At 35.2% G+C, this 18,966-nt stretch overlaps 1 pseudogene; it reads left to right on the plus strand.

Moving 5' to 3' along the window:
• The first annotated feature begins 4,326 nt into the window (after positions 1–4,326).
• On the plus strand, positions 4,327–16,886 carry LOC133682908 (glucan endo-1,3-beta-glucosidase 7-like; annotated as a pseudogene).
• The last annotated feature ends 2,080 nt before the right edge of the window (positions 16,887–18,966 follow it).

Consider the following 18,966-nt stretch of genomic DNA (forward strand, 5'->3'; position numbering starts at 1 on the left):
TCTCTTTTTTTCTTTCTCGGTTCTTTTTCTTCAGTTAGTTCCTTCCCACCTATTCCAGCCCTTTTTCCCTTCCCTCTAAGCATTTGTTCAGCCTCAACTCAAGATCCCAACTCTCTCTTTCTCTCACACGTTCACAGAGGTACTTTCAGCTAGTTTTGGTTCAGTTTTCGATGGGAAGGCAAAAGAAAAGATAAGTATGCAGCTAGACATGCAGCTGCTACTGGCAGACTTTGGGTAGAGGAAGGGTTACCTTCTTTCTCTCTCTTTGCATTTATACTTCACATTAAATGAGATGGGGGTGTTTGGAGTTGGTTTAGATGTGCTTTTGTCCCTGTTTTGGCCTGTCCAAAACCGGGTTTACCCCTCCCTCTTAGCTCCTTAAGACAACTTGATTGTTTCCTAAACTTTCAATTAAATTGCGTCGCTGTCGATTCAGAAGTCGGCAGTGAAAACTGCATCATTGTCAATTCAGAAGTCGGTAGCAAAAATTGCATAGCTGCTGATTCAGAAATTAGAAACGAAAATCGTGTTGCTACCAATTCAAAAATCAACCAAAAAAATTGCATCGCTACCTATTCAGAAATCAGCAGCGAAAACTACATCGTTGTCGATCTAAAAATTGGTAGCAAAAACCATGTTGCCGCCAATTCAAAAATCAACCATAAAACTGTGTCACTGTCAATTCAGAAATCGGCAATGAAAATTGCGTTGTTGCTGATGCAGAAATCGGCAGCGAAAACAGCGTCGTTGTCGATCCAGAAATCGGCAGTGACAATGGGGTTGTTTGGACTTTCATTTTTTTTGGGTGTTTACATTCTCCCTCTCTTAACATGAATTTCATCTTCGAAATTTAAGAGGTTTCATAATCCATACCTATTAGTTCAAATAAATTAGGGTACTTTTTCCTCATTTCAGACTCCCTCTCCCAAGTTTCCTCTTCTATTTGAGCATTTTGCCATAAGATTCTGATGGATCTTTTTGTTTTATAGCTCCTTCACTTCCCGATCTAGTATCCTTATGGGCCTCAATTCAAGTGTTAAATCTTCCTTGACTTCTACTGGAACTTGAGGTAGGATCCGGGTGGGGTCCACGTCAGCCTTCCTTAACAAGGAGACATGGAATACATCATAGACCTTGGCTAATTGTGGGGGCAAGTCCAATTTGTAGGCTACTGGGCCCATTCGCTACAAGATTTTGAAGGGTCCAATGACACGGGGAGTTAACTTCCCTTTCAATTCGAACTGTAATATGTTCTTCCACGGGGCTACCTTCAGAACACTTGGTCCCCCGCACTGAACTCGAGAGGTCTCCTCCTCACATTAGCATACTTCTTCTATCTATCCTGTACGGCTTTGATGTGATCCCTAATGGTTCTCACTTTCTCTGTGGTGACTTGAACCAACTCTGTGCCATACAACTTCTGGTCCCCAACTTCTTCTCAACATAAAGGAGTCCTGCACCTCCTACCATAAAAGTTTCATACGGGGCCATCCCTAATATGGCTTGGTGACTATTATTATACGTGAACTCCACCAATGTTGTTTATTCCTCCCAGTTTCCTCCAAATTCTAGCACACATGCCTGTAATAGGTGTTCCAAGACTTGGATGACTCTTTTCAATTGGCCATCAATTTATGGGTGAAACGTGGTGCTCATGTCTAATCTTGTCCCCAAGGCATGCTGTATGCTCGACCAAAGTTGAAAAGTGAACTTGGGATCTCGATCCGATAGAATGGACACTGGAATCCCATGGAGTTGTACCACCTCATTTATGTAGATCTTGGCAAACTAATCCAAAATATATAGTCTATTTTCCCCACGGCCTATCCCAATTAGCTTTTTAGACTGCAAATCCTGTACACAACAAAAGAAAGAGGAAAAAATGACTAAATAATCACCAAAATCACATAAGTGTCCAACAGAAGCAAGATTCAATATAAGTTTCAGAATAAGATAAACATTAGGGAGAGATAAGTGAGGTGTGACAATAGAACCAACACCTGCTAAGGGCATTGAAGTGTCATAAGCAGTTATAACAGGAATGGAGGGCGAAGGGGACACAAAGGTAAAAGATGAAGAATATAGAGACATATGATGTGAAGCACCAGAATCCAAGACCTATTCAAAATTTGACATACCTGAAGAACTATGAGGCAACTGACCTACAAAAAAAGATGCGGACATTGCTTGTGGATGTAAGGAGAGAAACTTCTGAAATTGCTTAGCTAGAGTACTAGGATCAGTGATAGGACCTGATGAAACTACTGTTGTAGTATTGTTGTGTAATTGTTTATAACTTTGAGGTGGTCTATGAGCATTAGATTGTGATTGGCTGCCAGATTTCCAAGCTTGATTCTATTGTCTTAACCTGGGACATTGAGCCTTCCAATGACCTTTCTACTTATAGAAACTACACTCGTCGAAGGCAACCTTCGTGTAAGGCTTATTTTGATGATTAGAGAATGGCTTGGAGGGTACTTCTAGTACAAATGAATTTGAATTAGAAAGAATTTCATTTTTAGAATAAGACCGGATACGTATTTCTTCAGCCAATAACTCACTAACAACAGAGTCAATAGAAGGTAGTGGAGAATGATGTGGAATTAAACCTCCAAGTCCTTCAAAATCACTGCGAAGTGCTATTAAAAATTGTACCAATCATTGTTGTTTCCTACGATCAATATAGGCACTAAATGCCTTTAATTCTGCCCATTCTATAATAGCCAATTGATCCTAAAGATTTGTCATTGTAGAATAGAACTCCTGAATACTCATATTCTTCTAGTGAAGAGCTCGTATGTCATTCTCTAATTAATATTGTTCTGTAAAATTTGATTGCATGAATAACTTTTCAGATGATCCCAAACCTCCTTCGTTGTCTCTTCACCAACTGTGTACCTATGGAATGCCCAACAAAATTGTTAATCCAAGTAATAATCTTTGTATTGTTTGCTTCCCATGCATCTATCAAAGCAACATCCCCTTCCTCAGTATTCTTAGGTACCATATAGGTTCCACTAACATATTCCCACATCTTTTTACTCTTAAAGAAATTTCGCATTACATAACTCCAATATGAATAGTTCTTCCCATCCAACCTCACACTCACAAACTGAAGCGAATCATCTCTTTTAGTAGCCATAATCAACAATTACAGAGAACTAGAATGCAAAAGCAGCGAAGAACAAAATACCAAATTGCAAAAACTGAATAAATATCACAAAAACTAAACAAATATCTTCTCGAAGTTATATGATTACTCCAAAACAAAAAAATGTAGAAACAAAATGCAAATACCAAGTTCCAGAAACTGAAGAGAAGATGAAATATCAAGTTGCAAAAACTAAAGAGAAGATGAAATACCAGATTTGTAGAAATTAAAAGGAAGAAAAAATACTAGATTTGCAAAAATAAAGCGAAGATTACTCAAAACAAAACCAAAAATGATCAAACTGACAAGATTGTGCAACCGAGTCTCTTCAAAATCCATCTAGTTCTAATTATTATTTCTATTTCTTTTCAGTTTTATCACATATTAATTTAGTCTTTTAAAAGAACCGAATTGATTAATTATTCTATTCATTAATTTTTTTTTATTGCCTTGGTTAATCCTATATATTCGAATCTAATAGATAACTATGTTTTCAACCATTTTTAAAGTGTATTTGTAGTTGTTTTTTTTTCTTAGAACCATTGACCTGCCTTTTGGTTATGTGGAAAAGAAGAGGGAAAGGCAGAGAACTCAAATCGATTGGAAAGTTAAGGAACGATGACAAACACTTCAAAGCTGGCTTGTTAACGTATAGTTCCTCCAGCCCTAACAACTAACACTAGGCATTGTCACAACCGTTGCATCTGTTTAAAAATACACTTTAAAAATGGTTGAAAACATAGTTATCTATTAGATTCGAATATATAGGATTAACCAAGGTAATAAAAAAAAATTAATGAATAGAATAATTAATCAGTTCGGTTTGACTAAATAAATATGCGATAAAAGGCAAAAGTACATTTTCTTACGAATTCTAGAAAAGCCATGCTATTTTTTTATGTTTGGTATTTTTTCTTTTAAATATGTTTTTATGCTATAAATTTAAACTTTATCTCATCAACTTTGCTTCCAAGAATACATAAATTTAAGAGATCCTCAACTCAAAAAAATCACATGAAATAAATAAAAAATTTAATTCCTAAAACATAATGTTAAGGGCCCTACTAAAACACCTTTAAAGAATTAGTTTATATAAATTTAACTTGAAGTTTATTACGCTTCTGCCCCCGATTTGTAGCATCTTCTATATTTAATGCCCACTCCAGTTTCAAAAAATGCAGAATAGAAACCGCTCCTCCCGAGCCATGGTGATGCTTCCTTATACTGTTGCTTTCCTACTCCTTTCCTCCTTACAGACTGTAAAAATCGCAAGTAAGTTTGCGTCTCTTTCTATTTTAATTACCTCCTTCCATTTCTAAAGAATTTACCTTAACTGAGCTGTCTTCATTTCAGTCTATGAAAACAAAAAATGTTGTTGTTCTGTTTTGTCGTTTAAAAATTGATGTTTCATCATCTGCTTTAAATTTTGCTGCTTTTTGTGCAGGCTCGCAATCATTCATCGGTATAAACTATGGCCAAGTTGCGGACAACCTTCCACCACCACCATCCACCGCAAAGCTTCTTTAATCCACTTCAATCCAAAAGGTCCGATTATATGGATCGGACCCCGCCATAATCAAAGCCTTAGCCAACACCGGAATTGGAATTGTTATCGGCACTGCAAATGGTGACATTCCAGGACTAGCCTCTGATCCCAATTTTTCCAAGAGCTGGATCAACACGAACGTGCTTCCCTTCTATCCAGCTAGCAATATCATCCTCATCACTGTTGGCAACGAGGTCATGACTTCCAATGACCAGAATCTCATGAACAAGCTCTTACCAGCAATGCAAAATGTACAGAATGCTCTAAATGATGCATCGCTCGGGGGTAAAATTAAGGTCTCCACAGTTCATTCGATGGGAGTGCTTAAGCAGTCTGAGCCACCTTCTTCTGGAAGCTTTGATCCAAGTTATGGGGATCTGATGAAGGGCTTGTTGAAGTTTAATAGTGCGAATGGTTCGCCTTTCGCAATCAATCCCTACCCTTACTATGCCTACAGAAGCGATACAAGGCCTGAGACTCTTGCTTTCTGCCTTTTCCAGCCGAATGCAGGACGAACGGATGGAAACACTAAGATCAAGTACATGAACATGTTCGATGCTCAGGTGAGAGTAAATCAAATTGCAAGTGCGTAAATTTTGTATCAATAGATGATCGAATAAAAATGTTACTGACAAGTGGTTTAATCAATTGCAGGTGGATGCAGTTTATTCTGCACTGAATTTTATGGGATTTAAGAATGTTGAGATTGTGGTGGCTGAGACTGGATGGCCATTTAAAGGAGATGACAACGACGTAGGGCCAAGCATTGAGAATGCCAAGGCTTACAATGGCAATTTGATTGCACACCTTCGATCGATGGTGGGCACTCCACTCATGCCAGGAAAATCAGTGGATACATACCTCTTTGCTCTTTATGACGAAGACTTGAAACCTGGACCTGGTTCTGAGCGATCATTTGGACTTTTCAAGACTGATCTCACCATGGTTTATGATGTTGGACTCTCTACAAGTAGCCAGGTAAGAACAAAATTTACGTGCATTTCATTGGTATTTCGAGTTTTCAACAGCCAAGTGTTCTATTCCTGAGCTTTCCTTTGATTTGGCATTTAAATTTCTGTGTTTGGTTGGGTTTTAAAACATCACTACGCTTTTTGTTTGTTAACAGAATGGACAGTTCCTTTTCAGGAAAGAAAAAGGCCAAATTGTACTAAAAAAAAAAACCCCTTGAACTTAACTTCTGAACAAAAAAAAATCCTGATTTTCTATCCTAAACATTATGATTTTTGGAATAGGCTTCATCTGTTACGAAATTAACAAAAAAAAAACCCAGCCCACAACAACTTTTTAATCTTTTTAATCGCTCTATGTATCTCTATTAATAATGATAAAAAAAAGATAAAAAGAAATATTTAATTTTTCAATCTAATATCTTTATCAACAATATTTGAAATACATGAAATTATTATTTTTAGACAAATAAATCCAACATATTCTTGCATATTTCACATGCAAAAACCTAATTAATTTATTGAAACAGAACCAGTCACTAGCAGCAGCACAACCGCTACTAGCAGCAGCACCACAATCGCTAGAAGCAGCAGCCACCAACACCAGCACCGACACCAGCACAAGCAACAATAACAGCAGCACGAGTACGAGCACGAGCACAGGCACTGGTACGAGCACGAGCACGAGCACGAGCACGAACAACATCAGCATCAGAAGAGGCAACAACAGTAGCAACGAAGTATATTTAAATAGGATTTTCAATTTAGGTTTGTTATATGGGTTTATGGGACTTTCTTTGATTTGTCTTTTTTTTTTGGTGTTTCTTGGGTATCCTCGCACCCTTTTTAAAAAGTGAGACTAGTCTCATTCGAGGTTTGTGGCTGCCTCTCCCAACAAGCACGCTTCTCAAGAATCAAATTTATATTCTCACCCTTGCAAGGATATAACGGTGCCTAACTACTAAACCAACACTTCATTGGTTTTCACCTTTTCTTTTATGACTTGCAAACTTAGAATATGAAGTTGTAAAGAGATGATGAAGATAGGTTAAGGTTTTTCTCTCTATTTTATAAGTTTCTCACTTAAAATGGTGAAGCCATCATCTTTTTACTAGTAAATTAGGAAGATTCAGTGTGTGCGTGTAAGCTTGCAAAGAAATGTTCATACAATATCTTTTGCTTGAACGACCTATCCTCCATGTATTTGTGAAATTAGTCGGTCAAGTTTCTTACAACTGAGTAATGCTTGAGGTTAAGCGGCAAGATAGTGTGATTTGATCAATGCAAATAGCAATAAAATATATATAGACTTGTCCCCTAGGTCTTGTAGCCCTTCCTAGCACCAGATAATTGGGTCAAGAGTTAGATCCTAGGTTAATGGATTCGCATGAAGACCCAATGCTCTTGAGTTTTTCGTCTTTACCCAACTCTAATGGGTTCGGAATGCAACAAGACTCAAGACTTTTAGATCCGTTATTTAAGAGGGGTCCAAAACTCTTCTGCCTGGTGTTACAGCCAGATCCACTTAAACTTGAGTAATTGTATTGTTATTATTAATATTAAAAATATTATTATTTGTATTATAATTAATATTCCTAATATTAAAAATATTATTATTTATATTATAAATTTTATTGTTTTTATTAATATCATAATTACAAAATTTTAAAAATATATAATTAATTTTGAAAAACAACCATAGATTTTATTTGAAGGGGAAAAATATTATTATTGTTTTTATTATAATTAATATTTTTAATATCATAATTAAGAAATTTTAAAAATATATTATTAATTTTGAAAAATAGCCATAGATTTTATTTGAAGGGTAAAATTATTAATATTATTATTATTAAATTAATAAATTTGAAGAAAAATATTATTATTATCAAAGAAAAACAATAAGTTTTACTTGAGGGGATTAAAAACTATAAGAACCTAGGTAAGATAAGTTTAATGTTATTATTAATATCATAAATATTATTAAATTTAAAATAAATTTTATTACTATAAAAAAAAACATATATGTGATTTAAAGCATAAAATTAATTATTTTTATTATTATTAACTTAGAACTGGAAGGGCATGTCAAAGTCAAATTGCTTGAAAGAGACTACGGGAAGACCAAGTCCCTTGAGATTTGCAGCCCTAACTAGTCCAAGTCCTTTGGGTCAAGAGTTAAATCCTAAGCTAATGGGTCCGTCTCAGCATCCAATACTCTTAAGTCTCGCGTCCTCACCCAAATATAATGGGTTCTGATTGCAGCTAGACCCAAGACATTTAAGTCCCTCATTTAAGAGGTACCCAAAGCTCTTGAGCCTTGTGTTACAGTCGGACCCACTTAAATTTGTGTAAGGTTATTGTTATTATTAATATAAAAAATATTATTATTTGTAATATTTTTTTTTAATTTTAATATTTTTAATATTAAAAAAATTATTATTTGTGTTATAAATTTTCTTGTTTTTATTATAATTAATATTATTAATATCATAATTAAGAAATTTTAAAAATATATCATTCATTTTGAAAAAAAAACATAGATTTGATTTCAATGGTAAAATTATTATTATTATTATTATTATTATTATTATTATTATTATTATTAAATTAATAAATTTGAAGAATAATATTATTATTATCGAAAAAAAACAATAAGTTTTATTTGAGGGGATTAAAAACTATAAAAACTTAGGTAAGATAAATTTAATATTATTATTAATATCATAAATATTATTAAATTTGAAATAAATTTTACTACTATCAAAAAAAACATATATGTGATTTGAAGGGTAAAATCAATTATTTTTATTACTATTAACTTAGGTATGGAAGAGCATGCTAGACCTAAGTCCCTTGAATTTTGTAGCCCTACTTGGCTCAAGACAATTAGATTAAGAGTCAGACCCTAGGCTAATGCGTTCACCTCAACATCCAATGCTCTTAGGTCTTAAATCCTTACCAAAATATAATGGGTTCAGAATGCAGCCAAACTCAAGGCTTTTTAGTTCCTCGTTTAAGAGGTGCCCGAAGCTCTTTGGCCTGGTATTGTTGCCGGATTCACTTCAACTTGGGTAAGTTTATTGTTATTATTAATATTAAAAATATTATTATTTGTATTAAAAATATTTTTAATTTTAATATAAAAAATATTATTATTTGTGTTATAAATTTTCTTGTTTTTATAATTAATATTATTAATATCATAATTAAGAAATTTTGAAAATATATCATTAATTTTGAAAAACAAACATAGATTTGATTTCAAGGGTTAAATTATTATTATTATTATTATTATTATTATTATCATTAAATTAATAAATTTGAAGAAAAATATTATTATTATCAAATAAAAACAATAAGTTTTATTTGAGGGTATTAAAAACTATAAAAACTTAAATCAAATAAGTTTAATATTATTGTGAATATCATAAATATTTTTAAATTCATTCATATTAATAAATTTGAAATAAATTTTGTTACTATAAAAAAAACATATATGTGATTTGAAGGGTAAAATCAAATATTTTTATTTTAATTAACTTGGGTCTAAAAGGGCATGCCAGACCCACATTGCTTGGGAATGGCAGGGGGCAGACCCACGTCCCCTAGGTCTTGCAGTCTTGTCTGGCCCAAGATTATTGGGTCAGTAGTCAGACCCTGGGCTAATGGGTCAGCGTCAGGATCCAATACTCTTGGGTTTTGCGTCTTTACCCACCTTTGATGGATTCATAATGTAATCAGACCCAAGGCTTTTGGATCCGCCATTTAAGAGGGGCTCAAAGCTCTTAGACCTGGTATTGTAGCCGGATCCACTTAAATTTGGGTAAGTTTATTGTTATTATTAATATTAAAAGTATTATTATTTGTATTATAAATATTATTATTTTTATTATAATTAATATTGTTAATATTAAAAATATTATTATTTGTATTATAAATTTTATTGTTTTATTATAATTAATATTATTAATATCATAATTAAGAAATTTTCAAAATATATCATTAATTTTCAAAAAACAACAACATATTTGATTTGAAGAGTAAAATTCTTCTTATTATTATTATTAAATTAATAAATTTGAAGTAAATTATTATTATAATTGAAGAAACAAAATAAGTTTTATTTGAGGTTATTAAAAACTATAAAAACTTAGGTCAACTAAGTTTGATTTTATTATTAATATCATAAATATTATTAAATTTGAAACAAATTTTATTAGTATAAAAAAAATATAGATTTGATTTGAAGGGTAAAATTAATTATTTTCATTATTATTAACTTGCGGCTGAAAGGACATGCGAGGACCAAGTTGCAGCCCTACCTGACCCAAGGCCCTTGATTTTAATATAAAGGAGTAGCAGTGGGCAGACCCAAGGCTCTTGATTATTGCAGCCCTACCTAACCCAAGATAATTAGGTTAAGTGTCAGATCTTAGGCTAACGGGTCCGCATTAGGACCTAATGCTTTTGGATCTTGCATCCTCACCCAGCTCTAATGGATTAAGGCTTCTGAGTCCCTCATTTTAGATGGTCCAAAGCTCTTGGTCTTGGTGTTATAGTCAGACTCCCTTAAACTTAGGTAAGTTTATTGTTATTATTAATATTAAAAATATTATTATTTATATTAAAATTATTTTTATTTTTAATATTATTAATATTAAAAATATTATTATTTGTATTATAATCAATATTGTTAATATTAAAAATATTATTATGTGTTATAAATTTTATTGTTTTTATTATAATTAATATTATTAATATCATAATTAAATAATTTTAAAAATATATCAATAATTTTGAAAAAAAAAACATAGATTTGATTTCAAGGGTAAAATTGTTGTTGTGTTTGTTGTTATTGTTATTAAGTTAAGTTAATAAATTTGAAGAAAAATATTATAATTATCGAAGAAAAACGGCAATTTTGAAGCATTAAAAAAAACACAAAAAAACCCTAACCCTACAAACCCATCTTTTCCAAAACACCTGGTCGCCCCCTATTTGGCCAAAAAAGAAGAGCACCGCCGGCAGTAAAGTGAAGAGGGGAGCAAGCCATGACTGACCCCTGCTTGCCTGTTTTTTCTGGTGGCGACGCCTGGACCCACGCACCGCCAGTGGCGGTGGCGCGTGCAACAAACACTTCACAACTGTCTTGCAGCTCTAGAAGTCTGCCTGCCACTATTCCTGCTATCCTTGAGGCTTCACAAAACCCTTCCTGCAATTCCTGGAGTTTTAGGGGCTTTTTTGTAATTTTTAAAGTGTTTAATGTAATTTTTGTTCAGTTTTTGAATTTTGTATAATTTGTAGTATGTAAGAAAAAAAAAGAAAAAAAAATATAGTAAAAGTGTATGTGTGTGTTTGTATTTGTTTTATGGATGTTTTTTTTTATTTATGATAAAATTGCAAAGAATAAAGAAGAATTTAATATTTTGATTTGATCACGGTCAATAATTATGAACTTACACGTAAGTTGTATTTCTAATATCTGATGAAAAGACAAAATTTTTAAAACTTCTTTAACACATCAAAGCCAAGAAGTAGCTTACCTCAGGTAGGGTGCATTTAGGGGTGCTAATACCTTTCATAACCACAACCAGTCCCGTACCCGTGAATCTCTGACAAGATTAGTAGACCCGGGTTTCCTAGTAACCCTCAATGAAATACTAGGTGGCGACTCCCAAGAATCAATCAAGCAACGAACCAAAAGATCGCCAAATAGACGCCGCGCGGTTGATGTGCGACAAAATGACGACTCCACTGAGGAAGGTATTGTTTCTGACAATATTGGACTAAGCTTTGTGTATTTGATGTGTTTAAGTTTTTGCTTTTTTGTCTCTTTTTTGTTAATGTATTTTCCATGCATTTTTGTAGAACTGTCCCATGCATCATATGTTTTTATTTTTTGAAAGCACACACAAGCTTCTAGGTTAGGTGGGGAACTAGCGATCTGTCCTATAACTATTGGTCAGGGTTCAGATGCGTGAAACACCTAACTCATATCTGAGTGCCTGTTTGGTAATGGTGGGTACACGTGCCTTAACCATTTCTTGCAACGCCCCTATACTGTCTTTACGAAGATCGTCACTAGGCAGATATGAGACCCTTTTGAGAGCAGGTAGAAAACCTACCCATGTTCACATAATGAATAAAACCTGTCCTTAGGTTGTATGTGCTATTTTTATTTGCATCAGGGCAAACCCTTCTTGAAGCATCTTGAACTTAAGACTTGTGGGTAACACAAAGATCGTCACTCAAAAAATTTCCATTGTAGAGTTTGGGTAGGAATCAAGATTCTTGTTTCATAATGCAATAGTTATGATCATATGTCACCCCTCAAAGAGCGAGTTTATCATATATATTACATGTCATATATTTATCATCCATGTATCGGGATGAAAAATAGGTCCCCCACGAGTTTACAACACCCAACTTTGAGCGAGAAACATGAAAGATGAAAAGCGTGCTCACCATAACATCTATTTTCAAGAAGAGTTTGAGTCTCTGAAGACAAGCTTGACTCACCTCTAGCTTCCTCCAGCAAATACTGAAAAATAACTCTAAGGAATGTTCTTTCCAATCGACCTATCATCTTTGTTCAAATCCATCAACGACTCAACCTGAAGAAATTGGGGGCAAACATGGTCAAGAGCCTCAACACAATCCAAAACTTCTGCAAAAGCTTTTGTGGGAAGGCTGATCGAAGGGGAATTGCACCACATTTGCATAATGGAGCCTATTCTTTTTCTGTCCAAAAAAAAACTACCTCTGTTTGATCATGTCTTCAAAGCTTCTTGTTTTTTGTTTCAACCTGTTTCAGTCTTATTGGTAAGCTCATAATGCCACAAGACTTTCTCTATCAAATGAGACTTTCTCTGTCAAATGAGCCTTTCTTGTTAATAAAATCATGTGTTTTCCTGTGTTCTTAACATACCTTCATTTTGTTGCTATTTCATGCAAATAACACATTGAGCATAACCTTTAAGCATGAAACTATTGCGCCAAAAATCTTTTGGTGTGTTTCCCTCTTTCTTCCAAAACTATGCATGATCACACATGTTCACAAGGATTTTTGGGAATTCAAAGTTTAGTACAAAACAGAAATCATATTGGTGTTTGTCCAAACAAACAAGTTCTGAAAATTCAAGTGATTCCTTAGAAAGGTAACCATACACCTAGAAAACCTGAAAAAAAAAATTTGAGAAAAAAAAAACAAAAAAACACCATGAAGTGACTTAAAAGTTGAGTTTCATTTGAATGAATAATGAGAAATCACTTTGCATACTTGCATGTAAGCAAGGCTTACCGATCCTAAATGCATGCATTTGGAATGAAGAAAGACCATCTTTGATAATCTTTTCACGAGGCTAAAATATATCCTTCGCGGTCCTCTTTTGAGCCTAGTACTGTTTTTGAAAATAACCTTGGCTAGGATCACACCCTACACTGAGGGCAAGTGCAAGAGACAAAAAAAAACCTCAATGATTGAAAGTGTCCAAGCAAACTGGGGGCATAAAAGAAAATTCTCAATAATTAAAAGTGTCCAAACAAAGCTGGGGGCATGAAGAAAAAAAAAACCAAAGGGTCCAAAAGAATTGAGCTTCTCACAAAAATAACTGATATAATGATGCTCAACTAAGTGAAGAAAGAAAAAAACAAATGAAAAACCTAAGCCCAACACTGGGGGCACGATAGACCATTTTGGAAAGACATTCAAATGACAAAAAGGTCAAGAAATAAGCACAAGTGATACTTAGTCTTGAAATCCCTTAAACACCTTTTGAGCTTGTAAATATCATTTTTCTTCATAACCAATAGCTCAAGCCTACATTACGTGCCTAATCAAGCCCTTTCTGATCAAAGGCAAGCAATTTAGATCGGTAAGCAGTGCTTTCTCATGCAAACCAAATTATTATTCATGCAAATAAAATGAATGCCTTGAACACTGGTTCTCTATAACCCTCAAGTTGAATTTTGAACCATTTTTTGACCAACCAAACGTCACTTCACATTTTTCACCAAAAGCAAAACAAAGAGTTTTCATCACTTTTGAAAACCTCTTCATAGGAATCACTTGAATTTCTTCAGAATGAGTTTGCTTTGAATTGATTTCAAAATGATTTCTGTGTCTGGAATAGCTTTGAAATTCCAAAAATTCTACATGTAAACAACTCTTTGTCAAACATTCCTTCACATAGCCTCATCCCTAAACCCGCATTGAATACTTGGGGGCATGATCACTATAGGGGGCAATCAAAAACTCCTGATAGGGTTGGCTCCGTGATTCCCTTCCTAAGAAAAATGTCGGGCAAAATTGGCAACCCTTGAGATAAAGGGGCGGAAGACAAAGAAGTATGATGATATCAAGTCTTTCCTAGAGGTCAAGATCACAAGAGATGACTCGAGTAAGTAAGAGCAAAAAAGCCATCAAAGTCTACTGCTAATACTCCAACTTTTGAGAAAAGAAAGACACCATGAAGGAATGGGGACCTATATTTCTCAAGTAAGTATACATGCATATTGATCATAATGCATTGCTTTCAACATTGTTTGATCGGTGTTTCATCATCACCTTTTGGGTAGTGTGTTTTCTAACCCTACCTCATTTCGAGTGCACCTTTGTGCCCTCACTTCCTTTTGAGTGCGCCTTTGAGCCCTCACTTCTCAGGTAGTGCGTTTTCTAACTCTACCTCATTTGGAGTGTGCCTTTGAGCCACCATCTCTAGGGTAGTGCATTTTCTAACCCTACCTCCTTTCAACTGCGCCTTTGAGCCCTCACTTCTCAGGTAATGCGTTTTCTAACCCTACCTTCTTTCGAGTGCGCCTTTGAGCCCTCACCAACATTTTTTCTAGGTAGGTCACCCATTACAACGCGACCATTTCACCATGTTTTTTTCACTTGGGTAGGTCACCCATTACAATGAGACCACTCTTTCACTTGGGTAGGTCACCCATTACAATGAGATCAATATTTTTCTGGGTAGGTCACCCATTACAACGCGACCAATTCTCCATGTTGTTTTCACTTGGGTAGGTCACCCATTACAATGAGACAACTTTTTCTTTTTTCCTTAGGTAGGTCACCCATTACAATGAGACCAACATTTTTTATGGGTAGGTCACCCATTATAACGCGACCAATTCTCCATATTTTTTTATCTGGGTAGGTCACCCATTACAATGAAGCCATTCTTCCATCTGGGTAGGTCACCCATTACAATGAGACCACTCTTTCCTTTTTTTCTTGGGTAGGTCACCCATTACAATGAGACCAATATTTTTCTGGGTAGGTCACACATTACAATGAGATCAATATTTTTCGGGGTAGGTCACCCATTACGACGCGACTAATTCTCCATGTTTTTTTTATCTGGGTAGGTCACCTATTACAATGAGGCCATTCTTCCACTTGGGTAGGTCACCCATTATAATGAGACCATTCATTCCTTTTTTCTTGAGCAGGTCACCCATTACAATGAGACCAACATTTTTCTGGGTAGATCACCCATTACAACGCGACCAATTCTCCTTGTTTTTTTTATCTGGGTAGGTCACCCATTACAATGAAGCCATTCTTCCACCTGGGTAGGTCACCCAGTACAATGAGACCACTCTTCCTTTTTTTCACTTGGGCAGCTGCCCACAAAATAGACCAGGGTAAGTGTGTGTGGGTGGTCGCCCCTGAAAATAGACCATTGTGAGTGTGTGTGGGTAGGTCGCCCGTGAAAATAGACCAGTGTGAGTTTGTAGGGGCAGGTCGCCCGTGAAAATAAATCAGTGTGAGTGTGTGGGCTGGTTGCCCTTGAAAATAGACCACTTTTCTTTAAAAGGGGCAGGTTGCCCAAGATAATGAGATCATTTTTTTCTCTTTTCTTTACAAAGCTTACTATGCAAAACATTGAGGAGTTTCGCTTCGTAAGCATTGTAAAGAGGGGGCATCTGTTGTTAACCATTTTTTGACCCGCCTTTTTGATAAAATTTTTGGAAAATCCAAAAAAATATGTTTTTAATATATTTGCATCGTTTTTCGCATTTTCAACGTCGTCTAAAAAAATTTAAATTTTCAAATGCGTTTAGAACGCGTTCGACTTTTCACACGTAATTTTTAAAAGCATTGATTTTCCTCATTGAGTTGACATTGATATTGCTCATTTTCAAAAATACAAGAAATAACAAGAAAAATCAAAATTTACAAAAAAAAAAAGTTGAGGGACCAATTTTGAGGCTCAAGCAACATTTTACTTATTAATATGGGTGTATAATTCACACAAGAGGAGGGGGGTAATTTTGAAACATTAAAAAAAAAACAAGAAAAAACTCTAACCCTGCAAACCCATCTTTTCCAAAACACCCGGCCGCCCCCCATTTGGCCAAAAATGAAGAGAACTGCTGCCCCTCGGTCTCTCTTCCCTCACACTACATCACCAGGCTCCCCTCTCCCAGCAAATGAAAAGAGGTCGCCGTTCTCCCTTTTAAAAAATAAAGTCGTAGCCCCCATCTCCTCCCTGCACACAACCTCTCGGCTAGCCCCTTCTCCTCAGCCAAAAAAACCAAGACCAACCCCTCACTTCCTTTAGTTCTCCCTGAAGCCGACAGAGAAGAAGACCAGCCCTCATTTTCCTTCCTTCTCCTAAAGCCCGGTCATCAACACACAACCCTCATTTCCAGTTTCTTTTCCCAAACCAGAGCAGCCACATCTGCACTCCCCCATCTCCCCGTCATCTTCCCTCTCTCGGCTGTCTCTCCCTACTGTCAGCCTCTCACCCTCTAAAACCAGAGTCATTTCCCCCCTCAGCCGACTTAGAGCATCCAGCCAAGACCAAAGAGAAGCCGCGCCTTCACTTTGACAGAACAAAATCCCCTCATCTCTCTCAACCACCGAGAGCATCACCTTGCAACGCACAACCAACAGATCTTCCCTCTTCAATCAGCGACAGACCCACAGTCTCCCTCTTCAGCCGTAGACACCATTTCTCCCTTCCCCCTGATCGGAGAGCCACGCCCATCTCCACCGCGGCTTCAGCGGCCACGGACGACAACCGCCAGACCTAGCACCGGAGGAAGAGAGAAAATAGAAATGAGATGGACCTGAAAAACTGACAGAACCAGATCTGAGAATGAGAAAATAAAATTAAAATCAACTTTGTGCATTTTTCTCTTGTTGCAGGTGACGGTGATCCTCACCGCTGGCAGTAAAGTGAAGAAGGGAGCAAGCTGTGACTGACCCCTGCTTGCCTGTTTTTTCTGGTGGCGGCGTGTGGACCCACTCACCGCCGGCAGTAAAGTGAAGAAGGGAGCAAGCTGTGACTGAACCTTGCTTGCCTGTTTTTTTTGGTGGCGGCGTGTGGACCCACCCGCCGCTAGTGGCGGTGGCGTGTGCAGCAAACGGTCCACAACTGTCTTGCGGCTCCAGAAGTCTACTTACCACTGTTCCTACTATCCCTGAGGCTTCACAGAACCTTCCTGCAATTCCTGGAGTTTTAGGGCTTGTTTTGTAATTTTTAAAGTGTTTAATGTAATTTTTGTTCAATTTTTGAATTTTGTATAATTTGTAGTGTGTAAGAAAAAAAGAAAAAAAAATATAGTAAAAGTGTATGTGTGTGTTTGTATTTGTTTTATGGATTTTTTTTATTTATGATAAAATTGCAAAGAATAAAGAAGAATTTAATATTTTGAATTGATCACGGTCAAGAATTATGAACTTACACGTAAGTCATATTTCTAATATCCGATGAAAAGATAAAATTTTTAAAACTTCTTTAACACATCAAAGCCACGAAGCCAAGGTTGTTAAAATCACGATTTTAACACGGCACAGAAAGCTACACACAAACTCGGATCGTAAAATCATAAAATCGTAAGGAATTTTAAAATATATTAAAAAAAAATTCATGCTTCAAATAAAAATTTATACATAGTTCAAGCACCTTAAAAAACATGTTTCAAATAAAAATTCATACATATTTCAAGCCTTCAAATAAAAATTCATACATAGTTTAAACATCTTAAAATACATGGTTCAAATAAAAGTCATACATAATTTAAAATAACTTTTCATTAACTAAGAATTAACAAACTTAAAACAAACAATCTGCTGGTGTGTCATGTAAACTAAAACCAGCTTCATTCCCTTCATCTTCCTTATCATTCCTCAAGCATTCATCAATATCATTAGCATCAAAAGGATTATTAGTATCACTACTAGTACCAACACCAATATTATGAACATTAGTGCTACTACTAGTACCAACACCAATATCATCAATTTGAATATCCAAATCATCTTCAATACCATGAATCTCCATTTCAACATCATTAGGAATTTCTTCTTCATCACTTTCATCTTCATCACCATTTTGTCTTCGTGTTGCACTGTCAATAGCACCAAGCAAATCAAAGTTTGGATGTTTTTCTCCCTCGGTTATCCAATTATCATCAGATGAAAGATCATCTTCTATACCAAAATCACCAGCTTGCTTTTTGACTTGGTTATCATTCAATTTCAGATTGCACATTACAAATACCAAGTCATTCATTTTTTTCTGGTGCAAACGATTTCTTCGTTTTGTATGAACCTAAATAAACAATTCAAATTTATAAGATTTTTATCAAATATTTCAATATTTAAACTAAAAAACAAAAAAAATTACCATTTCAAATGCACTCCAATTACGCTCACATCCAGATGAAGTACAAGTCAAGCTTAGAACTCGGATTGCAAATCTTTGTAATTCTGGACATTCATCCCCATAAGAATCCCACCATTGAGCTGGAGTTTTTTTTATCTCTTGCTGTCTTGGCAGCGTCAATGCCAAACAACCCTTATGCATCCTTGAATGATTCAAGTTGTAAGTCAATTTTGCACCTTTCATTTACATTAGGCACCATCCTTTCTAAGCATTGATATAATCCAATTTTAATGTTGGCATTAACCTTAAAATTGGGATTATAATGATAATGGGGATTCAAATAATAAGTTGCTGCATGTAAAGGTCTATGGAGTTGAAGTTCCCATCTTGCATCAACAATATTCCATATAGGTATATAACTATAAAAACAAAACAATAAAAATATCATTACAATATAGGAATATCTCAATTGAAAAACATTCATATTAATAGATGACAACATTTGAAATAAAAATTAGCAAGATATATACCTTTTTTTCACAGAACCAAAATTCACTTGTATCTTCTCTTTTGCTTCATCCATTGCTTTATATATAAAACCCATAGATGGTTTCTCATCTGAATCAACTAATCGAAGCACTTTAATTAAAGGATATGCTGCCTTAATACATATAG

Source organism: Populus nigra, chromosome 2 (genome assembly GCF_951802175.1).
Source record: "Populus nigra chromosome 2, ddPopNigr1.1, whole genome shotgun sequence".
Classification (NCBI taxonomy): Eukaryota; Viridiplantae; Streptophyta; class Magnoliopsida; order Malpighiales; family Salicaceae; genus Populus; species Populus nigra.